Consider the following 20,705-nt stretch of genomic DNA (forward strand, 5'->3'; position numbering starts at 1 on the left):
TGTGAAACTGCTGCATCTGTTGTTACACAAGTGGGTACCTAACGAAAAGATATTCTTTCCCATACCGGGAGTCGAACCCGGGCTACCTGGGTGAAAACCAGGAATCCTAACCTTAGACCATATGGGAAGACATATACTTAAAATACACATCACAGACAAATCTTTAAATGTTGACATTATGCCTGTTGGATTTAAAAGCTACATCTTTTTTTCTCAGAGATGTTGGGGAATGTCCAGATGAAATCCGTCTAAAATGTGTTTGAAGTGAGAACAGCCAGAAGCACTGAAAGTTATACAGTATCATTCCCAGCTTGATTTCAGTCAATTAAATAAAGTATTGATCAAGCCAGGAGTCGAACCTAGAATCTTCTGATCCGTAGTCAGACACGTTATCCATTGCGCCACTGGCCCCACGTCTAAGCTGAAGTCAGGTCACAGCTAGACCAGTGTACACAGTCATAGCGTCTCTCAACAACAAGTTTCCTTGGTTTTCTGTTTCAGATGCATATCTTAATTTGATCCTCCTGTTGTTGCATGAATTTTACTGCAGAGCAAGAAATGCAGCCATGAAGTGTATTCAACGTTTAAAAAGCTTTGTATAATTTGAATCTACATAATAAGTCACATTTCCTGTTACTGAGGGAATATTGTTGTGTTGTGAGAAACTGCTGCATCTGTTGTTGCACACGTGGGTACCTAACGACAATATATTCTTTCTCATACCGGGAATTGAAACCTGGCCACCTGGGTGAAAACCAGGAATCCTTACCGCTAGACCATATGGGAAGAAACATACTTAAAATACACATCACAGTCAAATCTTTAAATGTTGACATTATGCCTGTTTGATTTAAAAGCTACATCTTTTTTAAATACAGTATCATTCCCTGCTTGATTTCAGTCAATTAAACAAAGTATTGAGACAGCCAGGAGTTGAACCTACAATCTTCTGATCCGTAGTCAGACACGTTATCCATTGCGCCAGTGGCACCACATCTAAGCCGAAGTCAGGTCACAGCTAGACCAGTGTACACAGTCATAGCGTTTCTCAACAACAAGGTTCCTTGGTTTTCTGTTTCAGATGCATATGTTAATTTGATCCTCCTGTTGTTGCATGAATTTTACTGCAGAGCAAGAAATGCAGCCATGAAGTGTATTCAACGTTTAAAAAACGTTATATAATATGAATCTACATAACATGTCACATTTCCTGTTGCTGAGTGAATATTGTTGTGTTGTGTGAAAGTACTGCATCTGTTGTTATACAAGTGCGTACCTAATGACAAGTTATTCTTTCCCATACCGGGAGTTGAACCCGGGCCACCTGGGTGAAAACCAGGTATCCTAACCGCTAGACCATATGGGAAGACACATACTTAAAATACACATCACAGACAAATCTTTAAATGTTGACATTATGCCTGTTGGATTCAAAAACTACATCTTTTTTTCTCAGAGATGTCCAGATGAAATCCGTCTAAAATGTGTTTGAAGTGACAACAGCCAGAAGCACTGAAAGGTATACAGTATAATTCCCAGCTTGATTTCAGTCAATTAAATAAAGTATTGAGTCAGCCAGGAGTCGAACCTAGAATCTTCTGATCTGTAGTCAGATACATTACCCATTGCGCCACTGGCCCCACATATAAACTGAAGTCAGGTCACAGCTAGACCAGTGTACACAGTCATAGCGTCTGTCAACAACAAGTTTCCTTGGTTTTCTGTTTAAGATGCATATCTTAATTTGATCCTCCTGTTGTTGCATGAATTTTACTGCAGAGCAAGAAATGCAGCCATGAAGTGTATTCAACGTTTAAAAAGACTTGTATAATTTGAATCTACATGACATGTCACTGAGGGAATATTGTTGTATTGTGAGAAAGTGCTGCATCTGTTGTTACACAAGTACGTACCTTACGACAAGATATTCTTTCCCATACTGGGAGTTGAACCAGGGCCACCTGGGTGAAAACCAGGAATCCTAACCGCTAGACAATATGGGTAGACACTTACTTAAAATACACATCACAGACAAATCTTTAAATGTTGATATTATGCCTGTTGGATTCAAAAACTACATCTTTTTTTCTCAGAGATGTTGGGGAATGTCCAGATGAAATACGTCTAAAATGTGTTTGAAGTGAGAACAGCCAGAAGCACTGAAAGTTATACAGTATCATTCCCTGCTTGATTTCAGTCAATTAAACAAAGTATTGAGCCAGCCAGGAGTCGAACCTAGAATCTTCTGATCCGTAGTCAGACACTTTATCCATTGCGCCACTGGCCCCACGTCTAAGCTGAAGTCAGGTCACAACTAGACCAGTGTACACAGTCATAGCGTCTGTCAACAACAAGGTTCCTTGGTTTTCAGTTTCAGATGCATATCTTAATTTGATCCTCCTGTTGCTGCATTAATTTTACTGCAGAGCAAGAAATGCAACCATTAAGTGAATTCAACGTTTAAAAAGCCTTGTATAATTTGAATCTACATGACATGTCACATTTCCTGTTGCTGAGGGAATATTGTTTTGTGAAACTGCTGCATCTGTTGTTACACAAGTGCGTACCTAACGACAAGTTATTCTTTCTTATACCGGGAGTTGAACCTAGGCCACCTGGGTGAAAACCAGGAATCCTATTCAACGTTTAAAAAGCCTTGTATAATTTGAATCTACATAACTTGTCACATTTCCTGTTGCTGAGGGAATATTGTTGTGTTGTGAGAAACTGCTGCATCTGTTGTTACACAAGTGGGTACCTTACGAAAAGATATTCTTTCCCATACCACCTGGGTGAAAACCAGGAATCCTATTCAACGTTTAAAAACCCTTGTATAATTTGAATCTACATAAAATTTAACATTTCCTGAGGGAATACTGTTGTGTTCTGAGAAAATGCTGCATCTTTTGTTACACAAGTGAGTACCTAACGACAAGATATTCTTTCCCATACCGGGAGTTGAACCCAGGCAACCTGGGTGAAAACCAGGAATCCTAACTGCTAGACCATATGGGAAGACACATACTTAAAATACACATCACAGACAAATCTTTAAATGTTGACATTATGCCTGTTGGATTTAAAAGCAACATCTCTTTTCTCAGAGAGGTTGGGGAATGTCCAGATGAAATCCATCTATAATGTGTTTGAAGTGAGAACAGCCAGAAGCACTGAAAGGTAAACAGTATCATTCCCAGCTTGATTTCAGTCAATTAAGTAAATTATTGAGCCAGCAAGGAGTTGAACATAGAATCTTCTGATCTGTAGTCAGACACGTTATCCATTGTGCCACTGGCCCCACGTCTAAAACGAAGTCAGGTCACAGCTAGACCAGTGTACACAGTCATAGCTTCTCTCAACAACAAGTTTCCTTTTTTTTCTGTTTCAGATGCATATCTTAATTTGATCCTCCTGTTGTTGCATGAATTTTACTGCAGAGCAAGAAATGCAGCCATGAAGTGTATTCAACATTTTAAAAAATTGTATAATTCAAATCTACATGACATGTCACATTTCATGTGCTGAGAGAATATTGTTGTGTTGTGTGAAACTGCTGCATCTGTTGTTACACAAGTGGGTACCTAATGACAAGATATCCTTTCCCATACTGGGAGTTGAACCCGGGCCACCTGGGTGAAAACCAGGAATCCTAACCGCTTGACCATATGGGAAGACAAATACTTAAAATACACATCACAGACAAATCTTTAAATGTTGACATTATGCCTGTTTGATTTAAAAGCTACATCTTTTTTAATACAGTATCATTCCCTGCTTGATTTCAGTCACTTAAACAAAGTATTGAGCCAGCCAGGAGTCGAACCTAGAATCTTCTGATCCGTAGTCAGACACGTTATCCATTCAAATCAAATCAAATCAAATTTTATTTGTCACATACACATGGTTAGCAGATGTTAATGCGAGTGTAGCGAAATGCGTGTGCTTCTAGTTCCGACAATGCAGTGATAACCAACAAGTAATCTAACTAACAATTCCAAAACTACTGTCTTATACACAGTGTAAGGGGATAAGGAACATGTACATAAGGATATATGAATGAGTGATGGTACAGAGCAGCATACAGTAGATGGTATCGAGTACAGTATATACATATGAGATGAGTGTGTAGACAAAGTAAACAAAGTGGCATAGTTAAAGTGGCTAGTGATACATGTGTTACATAAGGATGCAGTCGATGATGTAGAGTACAGTATATACATATGCATATGAGATGAATAATGTAGGGTAAGTAACATTATATAAGGTAGCATTGTTTAAAGTGGCTAGTGATATATATACATCATTTCCCATCAATTCCCATTATTAAAATGGCTGGAGTTGGGTCAGTGTCAATGACAGTGTGTTGGCAGCAGCCACTCAATGTTAGTGGTGGCTGTTTAACAGTCTGATGGCCTTGAGATAGAAGCTGTTTTTCAGTCTCTCGGTCCCAGCTTTGATGCACCTGTACTGACCTCGCCTTCTGGATGATAGCGGGGTGAACAGGCAGTGGTTCGGGTGGTTGATGTCCTTGATGATCTTTATGGCCTTCCTGTAACAACGGGTGGTTTAGGTGTCCTGGAGGGCAGGTAGTTTGCCCCCGGTGATGTGTTGTGCAGTCCTCACTACCCTCTGGAGAGCCTTACGGTTGAGGGCGGAGCAGTTGCCGTACCAGGCGGTGATACAGCCCGCCAGGATGCTCTCGATTGTGCATATGTAGAAGTTTGTGAGTGCTTTTGGTGACAAGCCGAATTTCTTCAGCCTCCTGAGGTTGAATAGGCGCTGCTGCGCCTTCTTCACGACGCTGTCAGTGTGAGTGGACCAATTCAGTTTGTCTGTGATGTGTATGCCGAGGAACTAAAAACTAGCTACCCTCTCCACTACTGTTCCATCGATGTGGATAGGGGGTGTTCCCTCTGCTGTTTCCTGAAGTCCACAATCATCTCCTTAGTTTTGTTGACGTTGAGTGTGAGGTTATTTTCCTGACACCACACTCCGAGGGCCCTCACCTCCTCCCTGTAGGCCGTCTCGTCGTTGTTGGTAATCAAGCCTACCACTGTTGTGTCGTCCGCAAACTTGATGATTGAGTTGGAGGCGTGCGTGGCCACGCAGTCGTGGGTGAACAGGGAGTACAGGAGAGGGCTCAGAACGCACCCTTGTGGGGCCCCCGTGTTGAGGATCAGCGGGGAGGAGATGTTGTTGCCTACCCTCACTGGCACCACGTCTAAGCTGAAGTCAGGTCACAGCTAGACAAATGTACACAGTCATAGCGTCTGTCAACAACAAGGTACCTTGGTTTTCTGTTTCAGATGCATATCTCAATCTGTTGTTGCATGAATTTTACTGCAGAGCAAGAAATGCAGCCATGAAGTGTATTCAACGTTTAAAAATAATTGTATAATTCAAATCTACATGATATGTCACATTTCATGTTGCTGAGTGAATATTGTTGTGTTGTGTGAAAGTACTGCATCTGTTGTTACACAAGTGCGTACCTAATGACAAGTTATTCTTTCCCATACCGGGAGTTGAACCCGGGCCACCTGGGTGAAAACCAGGAATCCTAACCTCTAGACCATATGGGAAGACACATACTTAAAATACACATCACAGACAAATCTTTAAATGTTGACATCATGCCTGTTGGATTTAAAAGCTACATCTTTTTTCTCAGAGATTTTGGGGAATGTCCAGATGAAATCCGTCTAAAATGTGTTTAATGTGAGAACAGCCAGAAGCACTGAAAGGTATACAGTATCATTCCCAGCTTAAAATACACATCACAGTCAAATCTTTAAATGTTGACATTATGCCTGTTTGATATAAAAGCTACATCTTTTTATAATACAGTATCATTCCCTGCTTGATTTCAGTCAATTAAACAAAGTATTGAGACAGCCAGGAGTCGAACCTAGAATCTTCTAATCCGTAGTCAAACAAGTTATCCATTGCACCACTGGCAACACGTCTAAGATGAAGTCAGGTCACAGCTAGACCAGTGTACACAGTCATAGCGTTTCTCAACAACAAGGTTCCTTGGTTTTCTGTTTCAGATGCATATGTTAATTTGATCCTCCTGTTGTTGCATGAATTTTACTGCAGAGCAAGAAATGCAGCCATGAAGTGTATTCAACGTTTAAAAAACGTTATATAATATGAATCTACATAACATGTGACATTTCCTGTTGCTGAGGGAATATTGTTTTGTGAAACTGCTGCATCTGTTGTTACACAAGTGCGTACCTAACGACAAGTTATTCTTTCTTATACCGGGAGTTGAACCTAGGCCACCTGGGTGAAAACCAGGAATCCTATTCAACGTTTAAAAACCCTTGTATAATTTGAATCTACATAACAAGTCACATTTCCTGTTACTGAGGGAATATTGTTGTGTTGTGAGAAACTGCTGCATCTGTTGTTACACAAGTGGGTACCTTACGAAAAGATATTCTTTCCCATACCACCTGGGTGAAAACCAGGAATCCTATTCAACGTTTAAAAACCCTTGTATAATTTGAATCTACATAAAATGTAACATTTCCTGAGGGAATACTGTTGTGTTCTGAGAAAATGCTACATCTTTTGTTACACAAGTGAGTAGCTAACGACAAGATATTCTTTCCCATACCGGGAGTTGAACCCAGGCAACCTGGGTGAAAACCAGGAATCGTAACTGCTAGACCATATGGGAAGACACATACTTAAAATACACATCACAGACAAATCTTTAAATGTTGACATTATGCCTGTTGGATTTAAAAGCAACATCTCTTTTCTCAGAGAGGTTGGGGAATGTCCAGATGAAATCCATCTATAATGTGTTTGAAGTGAGAACAGCCAGAAGCACTGAAAGGTAAACAGTATCATTCCCAGCTTGATTTCAGTCAATTAAGTAAATTATTGAGCCAGCCAGGAGTCGAACCTAGAATCTTCTGATCCGTAGTCAGACACGTTATCCATTGCGCCACTGGCCCCACATCTAAGCTTAAGTCAGGTCATAGCTAGACCAGTGTACACAGTCATAGCGTCTCTCAACAACAAGGTTCCTTGGTTTTCTGTTTCAGATGCATATCTTAATTTGATCCTCCTGTTGTTGCATGAATTTTACTGCAGAGCAAGAAATGCAGCCATGAAGTGTATTCAACGTTTAAAAAACATTATATAATATGAATCTACATAACATGTCACATTTCCTGTTGCTGAGTGAATATTGTTGTGTTGTGTGAAAGTACTGCATCTGTTGTTACACAAGTGCGTACCTAATGACAAGTTATTATTTCCCATACCGGGAGTTGAACCCAGGCCACCTGGGTGAAAACCAGGAATCCTAAACGCTAGACCATATGGGAAGACACATACTTAAAATACATATCACAGACAAATCTTTAAATGTTGACATCATGCCTGTTGGATTCAAAAACTACATCTTTTTTTCTCAGAGATGTTGGGGAATGTCCAGATGAAATCTGTCTAAAATGTGTTTGAAGTGAGAACAGCCAGAAGCACTGAAAGGTATACAGTATCATTCCCAGCTTGATTTCAGTCAATTAAATATTGAGCCAGCCAGGAGTCGAACCTAGAATCTTCTGATCCGTAGTCAGACACGTTATCCATTGCGCCACTGGCCCCACGTCTAAGCTGAAGTCAGGTCACAGCTAGAACAGTGTACACAGTCATGGCGTCTGTCAGCAAAAAGGTTCCTTGGTTTTCTGTTTCAGATGCATATGTTAATTTGATCCTCCTGTTGTTGCATGAATTTTACTGCAGAGCAAGAAATGCAGCCATGAAGTGTATTCAACGTTTAAAAAGCCTTGTATAATTTTAATCTACATAACAAGTCACATTTCCTGTTGCTGAGGGAATATTGTGTTGTGAGAAACTGCTGCATCTGTTGTTACACAAGTGGGTACCTAAAGAAAATATGTTCTTTCCCATATCAGGAGTTGAACCCGGGCCACCTGGGTGAAAACCAGGAATCCTAACCGCTAGACCATATGGGAAGACACATACTTAAAATACACATCACAGACAAATCTTTAAATGTTGACATTATGCCTGTTGGATTCAAAAACTACATCTTTTTTTTCTCAGAGATGTTGGGGAATGTCCAGATGAAATCCGTCTAAAATGTTTTTAAAGTGAGAACAGCCAGATGCACTGAAAGGTATACAGTATCATTCACAGCTTGATTTCAGTCAATTACATAAAGTATTGAGCCAGCCAGGAGTCGAACCTAGAATCTTCTGATCCGTAGTCAGACACGTTATCCATTTCGCCACTGGCACCACATCTAAGCTGAAGTCAGGTCACAGCTAGACCAGTGTACACAGTCATGGCGTCTGTCAAAAACAAGGTTCCTTGGTTTTCTGTCTCAGATGCATATCTTAATTTGATCCTCCTGTTGTTGCATGAATTTTACTGCAGAGCAAGAAATGCAGCCATGAAGTGTATTCATCTTTTAAAAAGCCTTGTATAATTGGAATCTACATGACATGTCACATTTGCTGTTGCTGAGGGAATACTGTTTTGTGAAACTGCTGAATCTGTTGTTACACAAGTGCGTACCTAACGATGAGTTATTCTTTCCCATACCGGGAGTTGAACCCGGGCCACCTGGGTGAAATCCAGGAATCCTAACCGCTAGACCATATGGGAAGACACATACTTAAAATACACATCACAGACAAATCTTTAAATGTTGACATTATGCCTGTTGGATTCAAAAACTACATCTTTTTTCTCAGGGATGTTGGGGAATGTCCAGATGAAATCCATCTAAAATGTGTTTAAAGTGAGAACAGCCAGAAGCACTGAAAGATATACAGTATCGTTCCGAGCTTGATTTCAGTCAATTAAATAAAGTATTGAGCCAGCCAGGAGTCGAACCTAGAATCTTCTGATCCGTAGTCAGACACGTTATCCATTGCACCACTGGCCCCACGTCTAAAATGAAGTCAGGTCACAGCTAGACCAGTGTACACAGTCATAGCGTCTCTCAACAACAAGGTTCCTTGGCTTTCTGTTTCAGATGCATATGTTAATTTGATCCTCCTGTTGTTGCATGAATTTTACTGCAGAGCAAGAAATGCAGCCATGAAGTGTATTCAACGTTTAAAAATGTTATATAATATGAATCTACATAACATGTCACATTTCCTGTTGCTGAGTGAATATTGTTGTGTTGTGTGAAAGTACTGCATCTGTTGTTAGACAAGTGCGTACCTAATGACAAGTTATTCTTTCCCATACCGGGAGTTGAACCCGGGCCACCTGGGTGAAAACCAGGAATCCTAACCGCTAGACCATATGGGAAGACACATACTTAAAATACACATCACAGACAAATCTTTAAATGTTGACATTATGCCTGTTGGATTCAAAAACTACATATTTTTTTCTCAGAGATGTTGGGGAATGTCCAGATGAAATCCATCTAAAATGTGTTTAAAGTGAGAACAGCCAGAAGCACTGAAAGATATACAGTATCATTCCCAGCTTGATTTCAGTCAATTAAATAAAGTATTGAGCCAGCCAGGAGTCAAACCTAGAATCTTCTGATCCGTAGTCAGACACGTTATCCATTGCGCCACTGGCCCCACGTCTAAGCTGAAGTCAGGTCACAGCTAGACCAGTGTACACAGTCATGGCGTCTGTCAACAACAAGGTTCCTTGGTTTTCTGTTTCAGATGCATATCTTAATTTGATCCTCCTGTTGTTGCATGAATTTTACTGCAGAGCAAGAAATGCAGCCATGAAGTGTATTCATCTTTTAAAAAGCCTTGTATAATTGGAATCTACATGACATGTCACATTTGCTGTTGCTGAGGGAATACTGTTTTGTGAAACTGCTGAATCTGTTGTTACACAAGTGCGTACCTAACGATGAGTTATTCTTTCCCATACCGGGAGTTGAACCCGGGCCACCTGGGTGAAATCCAGGAATCCTAACCGCTAGACCATATGGGAAGACACATACTTAAAATACACATCACAGACAAATCTTTAAATGTTGACATTATGCCTGTTGGATTCAAAAACTACATCTTTTTTTCTCAGGGATGTTGGGGAATGTCCAGATGAAATCCATCTAAAATGTGTTTAAAGTGAGAACAGCCAGAAGCACTGAAAGATATACAGTATCGTTCCGAGCTTGATTTCAGTCAATTAAATAAAGTATTGAGCCAGCCAGGAGTCGAACCTAGAATCTTCTGATCCGTAGTCAGACACGTTATCCATTGCGCCACTGGCCCCACGTCTAAAATGAAGTCAGGTCACAGCTAGACCAGTGTACACAGTCATAGCGTCTCTCAACAACAAGGTTCCTTGGCTTTCTGTTTCAGATGCATATGTTAATTTGATCCTCCTGTTGTTGCATGAATTTTACTGCAGAGCAAGAAATGCAGCCATGAAGTGTATTCAACGTTTAAAAAATGTTATATAATATGAATCTACATAACATGTCACATTTCCTGTTGCTGAGTGAATATTGTTGTGTTGTGTGAAAGTACTGCATCTGTTGTTAGACAAGTGCGTACCTAATGACAAGTTATTCTTTCCCATACCGGGAGTTGAACCCGGGCCACCTGGGTGAAAACCAGGAATCCTAACCGCTAGACCATATGGGAAGACACATACTTAAAATACACATCACAGACAAATCTTTAAATGTTGACATTATGCCTGTTGGATTCAAAAACTACATCTTTTTTTCTCAGAGATGTTGGGGAATGTCCAGATGAAATCCATCTAAAATGTGTTTAAAGTGAGAACAGCCAGAAGCACTGAAAGATATACAGTATCATTCCCAGCTTGATTTCAGTCAATTAAATAAAGTATTGAGCCAGCCAGGAGTCAAACCTAGAATCTTCTGATCCGTAGTCAGACACGTTATCCATTGCGCCACTGGCCCCACGTCTAAGCTGAAGTCAGGTCACAGCTAGACCAGTGTACACAGTCATGGCGTCTGTCAACAACAAGGTTCCTTGGTTTTCTGTTTCAGATGCATATCTTAATTTGATCCTCCTGTTGTTGCATGAATTTTACTGCAGAGCAAGAAATGCAGCCATGAAGTGTATTCATCTTTTAAAAAGCCTTGTATAATTGGAATCTACATGACATGTCACATTTGCTGTTGCTGAGGGAATACTGTTTTGTGAAACTGCTGAATCTGTTGTTACACAAGTGCGTACCTAACGATGAGTTATTCTTTCCCATACCGGGAGTTGAACCCGGGCCACCTGGGTGAAATCCAGGAATCCTAACCGCTAGACCATATGGGAAGAAACATACTTAAAATACACATCACAGACAAATCTTTAAATGTTGACATTATGCCTGTTGGATTCAAAAACTACATCTTTTTTCTCAGGGATGTTGGGGAATGTCCAGATGAAATCCATCTAAAATGTGTTTAAAGTGAGAACAGCCAGAAGCACTGAAAGATATACAGTATCGTTCCGAGCTTGATTTCAGTCAATTAAATAAAGTATTGAGCCAGCCAGGAGTCGAACCTAGAATCTTCTGATCCGTAGTCAGACACGTTATCCATTGCGCCACTGGCCCCACGTCTAAAACGAAGTCAGGTCACAGCTAGACCAGTGTACACAGTCATAGCGTCTCTCAACAACAAGGTTCCTTGGCTTTCTGTTTCAGATGCATATGTTAATTTGATCCTCCTGTTGTTGCATGAATTTTACTGCAGAGCAAGAAATGCAGCCATGAAGTGTATTCAACGTTTAAAAAATGTTATATAATATGAATCTACATAACATGTCACATTTCCTGTTGCTGAGTGAATATGGTTGTGTTGTGTGAAAGAACTGCATCTGTTGTTAGACAAGTGCGTACCTAATGACAAGTTATTGTTTCCCATACCGGGAGTTGAACCCGGGCCACCTCGGTGAAAACAAGGAATCCTAACCTCTAGACCATATGGGAAGACACATACTTAAAATACACATCACAGACAAATCTTTAAATGTTGACATTATGCCTGTTGGATTCAAAAACTACATCTTTTTTTCTCAGAGATGTTGGGGAATGTCCAGATGAAATCCATCTAAAATGTGTTTAAAGTGAGAACAGCCAGAAGCACTGAAAGATATACAGTATCATTCCCAGCTTGATTTCAGTCAATTAAATAAAGTATTGAGCCAGCCAGGAGTCGAACCTAGAATCTTCTGATCCGTAGTCAGACACGTTATCCATTGCGCCACTGGCCCCACGTCTAAGCTGAAGTCAGGTCATAGCTAGACCAGTGTACACAGTCATGGCGTCTGTCAACAACAAGGTTCCTTGGTTTTCTGTTTCAGATGCATATCTTAATTTGATCCTCCTGTTGTTGCATGAATTTTACTGCAGAGCAAGAAATGCAGCCATGAAGTGTATTCAACGTTTAAAAACATTATATAATATGAATCTACATAACATGTCACATTTCCTGTTGCTGAGTGAATATTGTTGTGTTGTGTGAAAGTACTGCATCTGTTGTTACACAAGTGCGTACCTAATGACAAGTTATTCTTTCCCATACGGGAGTTGAACCCAGGCCACCTGGGTGAAAACCAGGAATCCTAACCGCTAGACCATATGGGAAGACACATACTTAAAATACACATCACAGACAAATCTTTAAATGTTGACATCATGCCTGTTGGATTCAAAAACTACATCTTTTTTTCTCAGAGATGTTGAGGAATGTCCAGATGAAATCTGTCTAAAATGTGTTTGAAGTGAGAACAGCCAGAAGCACTGAAAGGTATACAGTATCATTCCCAGCTTGATTTCAGTCAATTAAATAAAGTATTGAGCCAGCCAGAGTCAAACCTAGAATCTTCTGATCCGTAGTCAGACACGTTATCCATTGCGCCACTGGCCCCACGTCTAAGCTGAAGTCAGATCACAGCTAGAACAGTGTACACAGTCATGGCGTCTGTCAGCAAAAAGGTTCCTTGGTTTTCTGTTTCAGATGCATATGTTAATTTGATCCTCCTGTTGTTGCATGAATTTTACTGCAGAGCAAGAAATGCAGCCATGAAGTGTATTCAACGTTTAAAAAGCCTTGTATAATTTTAATCTACATAACAAGTCACATTTCCTGTTGCTGAGGGAATATTGTTGTGTTGTGAGAAACTGCTGCATCTGTTGTTACACAAGTGGGTACCTTACGAAAAGATATTCTTTCCCATACCACCTGGGTGAAAACCAGGAATCCTAACCGCTAGACCATATGGGAAGACAAAAACTTAAAATACATATCACAGACAAATCTTTAAATGTTGACATTATGCCTGTTGGATTTAAAAGCGACATCTTTTTTTCTCAGAGATGTTGGGGAATGTCCAGATGAAATCCGTCTGAAATGTGTTTGAAGTGACAACAGCCAGAAGCACTGAAAGGTATACAGTATCATTCCCAGCTTGATTTCAGTCAATTAAATAAAGTATTGAGCCAGCCAGGAGTAAAACCTAGAATCTTCTGATCCGTAGTCAGACACGTTATCCATTTCGCCACTGGCCCAACGTCTAAGCTGAAGTCAGGTCACAGCTAGACCAGTGTTCACAGTCATGGCGTCTGTCAACAACAAGGTTCCTTGGTTTTCTGTTTCAGATGCATATCTTAATTTGATCCTCCTGTTGTTGCATGAATTTTACTGCAGAGCAAGAAATGCAGCCATGAAGTCTATTCAACGTTTAAAAAGCCTTGTATAATTTGAATCTACATAACATGTCACATTTCCTGAGCGAATATTGTTGTGTTGTGAGAAACTGCTGCATCTGTTGTTACACAAGTGCGTACCTAACGACAAGATATTCTTTCCCATACCGGGAGTTGAACCCAGGCAACCTGGGTGAAAACCAGGAATCCTAACTGCTAGACCATATGGGAAGACACATACTTAAAATACACATCACAGACAAATCTTTAAATGTTGACATTATGCCTGTTGGATTTAAAAGCATCTGTTGATACACAAGTGGATACCCTACGAAAATATATTCTTTCCCATACCGGGAGTTGAACCCGGGCCACCTGGGTGAAAACCAGGAATCCTAACCGCTAGACCATAAGGGAAGACACATACTTAAAAATTCATATCACAGACAAGTCTTTAAATGTTAACATTATGCCTGTTGGATTTAAAAGCTACATCTTTTTTTCTCAGAGATGTTGGGGAATGTCCAGATGAAATCCGTCTAAAATGTGTTTGAAGTGAGAACAGCCAGAAGCACTGAAAGGTATACAGTATCATTCCCAGCTTGATTTCAGTCAATTAAAAAAAGTACTGAGCTAGCCAGGAGTCGAACATAGAATCTTCTGAATCATAGTCAGACACGTTATCCATTGCACCACTGGCCCCAGATCTAAGCTGAAGTCAGGTCACAGCTAGAACAGTGTACACAGTCATAGCGTCTGTCAACAACAAGTTTACTTGGTTTTCTGTTTAAGATGCATATCTTAATTTGATCCTCCTGTTGTTGCATGAATTTTACTGCAGAGCAAGAAATGCAGCCATGAAGTGTATTCAACGTTTAAAAAGACTTGTATAATTTGAATCTACATGACATGTCACATTTCCTGTTGCTGAGGGAATATTGTTGTGTTGTGAGAAACTGCTGCATCTGTTGTTACACAAGTGGGTACCTAACGACAAGATATTCTTTCCCATACCGGGAGTTGAACCCGGGCCACCTGGGTGAAAACCAGGAATCCTAACCGCTAGACCATATGGGTAGACACACACTTAAAATACACATCACAGACAAATCTTTAAATGTTGATATTATGCCTGTTGGATTCAAAAACTACATTTTTTTTTCTCAGAGATGTTGGGGAATGTCCAGATGAAATCCGTCTAAAATGTGTTTGAAGTGAGAACAGCCAGAAGCACTGAAAGGTATACAGTATCATTCACAGCTTGATTTAAGTCAATTAAACCATATATTTAGCAAGCCAGGAGTAGAACCTAGAATCTTCTGATCTGTAGTCAGACACGTTATCCATTGTGCCACTGGCCCCACGTCTAAGCTGAAGTCAGGTCACAGCTAGACCAGTGTACACAGTCACAGCGTCTGTCAAAAACAAGGTTTTCCGTTTCAGAAGCATATTTTAATTTGATCCTCCTGTTGTTGCATGAATTTTACTACAGGGCAAGAAATGCAGCCATGAAGTCTATTCAACGTTTAAAAAGCCTTGTATAATTTTAATCTACATAACAAGTCACATTTCCTGTTGCTGAGGGAATATTGTTGTGTTGTGAGAAACTGCTGCATCTGTTGTTACACAAGTGGGTACCTAAAGAAAATATATTATTTCCCATACCGGGAGTTGAACCCGGCCAACTGGGTGAAAACCAGGAATCCTAACCGCTAGACCATATGGGAAGACACATACTTAAAATACACATCACAGACAAATCTTTAAATGTTTGCATTATGCCTGTTGGATTTAAAAGCAACATCTTTTTTGCCAGAGATGTTGGGGAATGTCCAGATGAAATCCGTCTAAAGTGTGTTTGAAGTGAGAACAGCCAGAAGCACTGAAAGGTATACAGTATCATTCCCTGCTTGATTTCAGTCAATTAAACAAAGTATTGAACCAGCCAGGAGTCGAACCTAGAATCTTCTGATTCATAGTCAGACACGTTATCCAATGCTCCACTGGCCCCACGTCTAAGCTGAAGTCAGGTCAAAGCTAGACCAGTTTACACAGTCATGGCGTCTGTCAACAACAAGGTTCCTTGGTTTTCTGTTTCAGATGCATATCTTAATTTGATCCTCCTGTTGTTGCATGAATTTTACTGCAGAGCAAGAAATGCAGCCATGAAGTGTATTCAACGTTTAAAAAGAATTGTATAATTTGAATCTACATAACAAGTCACATTTCCTGTTGCTGAGGGAATATTGTTGTGTTGTGTGAAAGTACTGCATCTGTTGTTACACAAGTGCGTACCTAATGACAAGTTATTCTTTCCTATACCGGGAGTTGTACCTGGGCCACCTGGGTGAAAACCAGGAATCCTAACCGCTAGACCATATGGGAAGACACATACTTAAAATACACATCACAGACAAATCTTTAAATGTTGACATCATGCCTGTTGGATTTAAAAGACACATCTTTTTTTCTCAGAGATGTTGGGGAATGTCCAGATGAAATCCGTCTAAAGTGTGTTTGAAGTGAGAACAGCCAGAAGCACTGAAAGGTATACAGTATCATTCCCAGCTTGATTTCAGTCAATTAATTTAAGTATTGAGCCAGCCAGGAGTCAAACCTTGAATCTTCTGATCCGTAGTCAGACACGTTATGCATTGCGCCAATGGCGCCACTGGCCCCACATCTAAGTTGAAGTCAGGTCACAGCTAGACCAGTGTACACAGTCTGTCGACAGCAAGGTTCCTTGGTTTTCTGTTTCAGATGCATATCTTAATTTGATCCTCCTGTTGTTGCATGAATTTTACTGCAGAGCAAGAAATGCAGCCATGAAGTGTATTCAACGTTTAAAAAGACTTATATAATTTGAATCTACATAACAAGTCACATTTCCTGTTGCTGAGGGAATATTGTTGTGTTGTGAGAAACTGCTGCATCTGTTGTTACACAAGTGGGTAACATAACAAAAATATATTCTTTCCCATACCGGGAGTTGAACCCAGGCCACCTGGGTGAAAACCAGGAATACTAACCGCTAGACCATATGGGAAGACAAATACTTAACATACACATCACAGACACATCTTTAAATGTTGACATTATGCCTGTTGGATTCAAAAACTACATCTTTTTTTCTCAGAGATGTTGGGGAATGTCCAGATGAAATCCATCTATAATGTGTTTGAAGTGAGAACAGCCAGAAGCACTGAAAGGTATACAGTATCATTCCCAGCTTGATTTCAGTCAATTAAATAAAGTATTGAACCAGCCAGGAGTCAAACCTTGAATCTTCTGATCCGTAGTCAGACACGTTATCCATTTCACCACTGGCCACACATCTAAGCTGAAGTCAGGTCACAGCTAGAACAGTGTACACAGTCATGGCGTCTGTCAACAAAAAGGTTCCTTGGTTTTCTGTTTCAGATGCATATCTTAATTTGATCCTCCTGTTGTTGCATGAATTTTACTGCAGAGCAAGAAATGCAGCCATGAAGTGTATTCAACGTTTAAAAAGCTTTGTATAATTTGAATCTACATAACAAGTCACATTTCCTGTTGCTGAGGGAATATTGTTGTGTTGTGAGAAACTGCTGCATCTGTTGTTACACAAGTGGGTAACATAACAAAAATATATTCTTTCCCATACCGGGAGTTGAACCCGGGCCACCTGGGTGAAAACCAGGAATCCTAACTGCTAGACCATATGGGAAGACACATACTTAAAATACACATCACAGACAAATCTTTAAATGTTGACATTATGCCTGTTGGATTCAAAAACTACATCTTTTTTCTCAGAGATGTTGGGGAATGTCCAGATGAAATCCATCTATAATGTGTTTGAAGTGAGAACAGCCAGAAGCACTGAAAGGTATACAGTATCATTCCCAGCTTGATTTCATTCAATTAAATAAAGTATTGAGTCAGCCAGGAGTAGATCCTAGAATCTTCTGATCCCTAGTCAGACACGTTATCCATTGCGCCACTGGCCCCACGTCTAAGCTTAAGTCAGGTCACAGCTAGACCAGTGTACACAGTCTGTCGACAACAAGGTTCCTTGGTTTTCTGTTTCAGATGCATATCTTAATTTGATCCTCCTGTTGTTGCATGAATTTTACTGCAGAGCAAGAAATGCAGCCATGAAGTGTATTCAACGTTTTAAAAAACGTATATAATTTGAATCTACATAACATGTCACATTTCCTGTTGATGAGGGAATATTGTTGTGTTGTGTGAAACTGCTGCATCTGTTGTTACACAAGTGGGTACCTAACGAAAATATATTCTTTCCCATACTGGGAGTCGAACCCAGGCCACCTGGGTGAAAACCAGGAATCCTAACTCTTAGACCATATGGGAAGACATATACATAAAATACACATCACAGACAAATCTTTAAATGTTGACATTATGCCTGTTGGATTCAAAAACTACATCTTTCTTCTCAGAGATGTTGGGGAATGTCCAGATGAAATCCGTCTAAAATGTGTTTGAAGTGAGAACAGCCAGAAGCACTGAAAGTTATACAGTATCATTCCCAGCTTGATTTCAGTCAATTAAATAAAGTATTGAGCCAGCCAGGAGTCGAACCTAGAATCTTCTGATCCGTAGTCAGACACGTTATCCATTGCGCCACTGACCCCATGTATAAGCTGAAGTCAGGTCACAGCTAGACCAGTGTACACAGTCTTGGCGTCTGTCAACAACAAGGTTCCTTGGTTTTCTGTTTCAGATGCATATCTTAATTTGATCCTCCTGTTGTTGCATGAATTTTACTGCAGAGCAAGAAATGCAGCCATGAAGTTTATTCAACGTTTAAAAAGCTTTGTATAATTTGAATATACATAACATGTCACATTTCCTGTTGCTGAGGGAATATTGTTGTGTTGTGTGAAACTGCTGCATCTGTTGTTACACAAGTGGTTACCTAACGAAAAGATATTCTTTCCCATATCAGGAGTTGAACCCAGGCCACCTGGGTGAAAACAAGGAATCCTAACCACTAGACCATATGGGAAGACACATACTTAAAATACACATCACAGACAAATCTTTAAATGTTGACATTATGCCTGTTTGATTTAAAAGCTACATCTTTTTTTAATACAGTATCATTCCCTGCTTGATTTCAGTCAATTAAACAAAGTATTGAGCCAGCCAGGAGTCAAACCTAGAATCTTCTGATCCGTAGTCAGACACGTTATCCATTCAAATCAAATCAAATCCAATTTTATTTGTCACATACACATGGTTTGCAGATGTTAATGCGAGTGTAGCGAAATGCTTGTGCTTCTAGTTCCGACAATGCAGTGATAACCAACAAGTAATCTAACTAACAATTCCAAAACTACTGTCTTATACACAGTGTAAGGGGATAAGGAACATGTACATAAGGATATATGAATGAGTGATGGTTTTCTGTTTCAGATGCATATCTTAATTTGATCCTCCTGTTGTTGCTTGAATTTTACTGCAGAGCAAGAAATGCAGCCATGAAGTGTATTCAACGTTTAAAAAGACTTATATAATTTGAATCTACATAACAAGTCACATTTCCTGTTGCTGAGGGAATATTGTTGTGTTGTGAGAAACTGCTGCATCTGTTGTTACACAAGTGGGTAACATAACAAAAATATATTCTTTCCCATACCAGGAGTTGAATCCGGGCCACCTGGGTGAAAACCAGGAATCCTAACCGCTAGACCATATGGGAAGACACATACTTAAAATACACATCACAGACAAATCTTTAAATGTTGACATTATGCCTGTTGGATTCAAGAACTACATCTTTTTTCTCAGAGATGTTGGGGAATGTCCAGATGAAATCCATCTATAATGTGTTTGAAGTGAGAACAGCCAGAAGCACAGAAAGGTATACAGTATCATTCCCAGCTTGATTTCATTCAATTAAATAAAGTATTGAGTCAGCCAGGAGTAGATCCTAGAATCTTCTGATCCCTAGTCAGACACGTTATCCATTGCGCCACTGGCCCCACATCTAAGCTTAAGTCAGGTCACAGCTAGACCAGTGTACACAGTCTGTCGACAAGGTTCCTTGGTTTTCTGTTTCAGATGCATATCTTAATTTGATCCTCCTGTTGTTGCATGAATTTTACTGCAGAGCAAGAAATGCAGCCATGAAGTGTATTCAACGTTTAAAAAGCCTTATATAATTTGAATCTGCATAACAAGTCACATTTCCTGTTGCTGAGGGAATATTGTTGTGTTGTGAGAAACTGCTGCATCTGTTGTTACACAAGTGGGTAACATAACAAAAATATATTCTTTCCCATACCGGGAGTTGAACCCAGGCCACCTGGGTGAAAACCAGGAATCCTAACCGCTAGACCATATGGGAAGACACATACTTAAAATACACATCACAGACAAATCTTTAAATGTTGACATTATGCCTGTTGGATTCAAAAACTACATCTTTTTTCTCAGAGATGTTGGGGAATGTCCAGATGAAATCCATCTATAATGTGTTTGAAGTGAGAACAGCCAGAAGCACAGAAAGGTATACAGTATCATTCCCAGCTTGATTTCAGTCAATTAAATAAAGTATTGAGCCAGCCAGGAGTCAAACCTAGAAACTTCTAATCCGTAGTCAGACACATTATCCATTGCGCCACTGGCCCCACATCTAAGCTTAAGTCAGGTCACAGCTAGACCAGTGTACACAGTCTGTCGACAAGGTTCCTTGGTTTTCTGTTTCAGATGCATATCTTAATTTGATCCTCCTGTTGTTGCATGAATTTTACTGCAGAGCAAGAAATGCAGCCATGAAGTGTATTCAACGTTTAAAAAGCCTTATATAATTTGAATCTGCATAACAAGTCACATTTCCTGTTGCTGAGGAATATTGTTGTGTTGTGAGAAACTGCTGCATCTGTTGTTACACAAGTGGGTAACATAACAAAAATATATTCTTTCCCATACCGGGAGTTGAACCCAGGCCACCTGGGTGAAAACCAGGAATCCTAACCGCTAGACCATATGGGAAGACACATACTTAAAATACACATCACAGACAAATCTTTAAATGTTGA

General features: G+C 40.0%; 8 non-coding genes across 8 annotated transcripts; all 8 read right to left on the minus strand.

The window, feature by feature from the left end:
* Positions 1-1,294: 1,294 nt before the first annotated feature.
* Positions 1,295-1,366, minus strand: trnae-uuc. The gene has a single exon. It is a non-coding gene; the product is annotated as a tRNA-Glu (tRNA).
* Positions 1,367-6,898: 5,532 nt separating this feature from the next.
* trnar-acg lies at positions 6,899-6,971 on the minus strand. Its single transcript has one exon. It is a non-coding gene; the product is annotated as a tRNA-Arg (tRNA).
* Positions 6,972-7,552: 581 nt separating this feature from the next.
* On the minus strand, positions 7,553-7,625 carry trnar-acg. The gene has a single exon. It is a non-coding gene; the product is annotated as a tRNA-Arg (tRNA).
* Positions 7,626-9,237: 1,612 nt separating this feature from the next.
* Positions 9,238-9,309, minus strand: trnae-uuc. The gene has a single exon. It is a non-coding gene; the product is annotated as a tRNA-Glu (tRNA).
* An 865-nt stretch (positions 9,310-10,174) lies between these two features.
* trnar-acg lies at positions 10,175-10,247 on the minus strand. Its single transcript has one exon. It is a non-coding gene; the product is annotated as a tRNA-Arg (tRNA).
* Positions 10,248-10,550: 303 nt separating this feature from the next.
* Positions 10,551-10,622, minus strand: trnae-uuc. Its single transcript has one exon. It is a non-coding gene; the product is annotated as a tRNA-Glu (tRNA).
* An 864-nt stretch (positions 10,623-11,486) lies between these two features.
* trnar-acg lies at positions 11,487-11,559 on the minus strand. The gene has a single exon. It is a non-coding gene; the product is annotated as a tRNA-Arg (tRNA).
* Positions 11,560-12,145: 586 nt separating this feature from the next.
* On the minus strand, positions 12,146-12,218 carry trnar-acg. The gene has a single exon. It is a non-coding gene; the product is annotated as a tRNA-Arg (tRNA).
* Between the last annotated feature and the right edge of the window lie 8,487 nt (positions 12,219-20,705).

The sequence above is a fragment of the Oncorhynchus gorbuscha genome, unplaced genomic scaffold, assembly GCF_021184085.1.
Source record: "Oncorhynchus gorbuscha isolate QuinsamMale2020 ecotype Even-year unplaced genomic scaffold, OgorEven_v1.0 Un_scaffold_2050, whole genome shotgun sequence".
Taxonomy (NCBI): domain Eukaryota; kingdom Metazoa; phylum Chordata; class Actinopteri; order Salmoniformes; family Salmonidae; genus Oncorhynchus; species Oncorhynchus gorbuscha.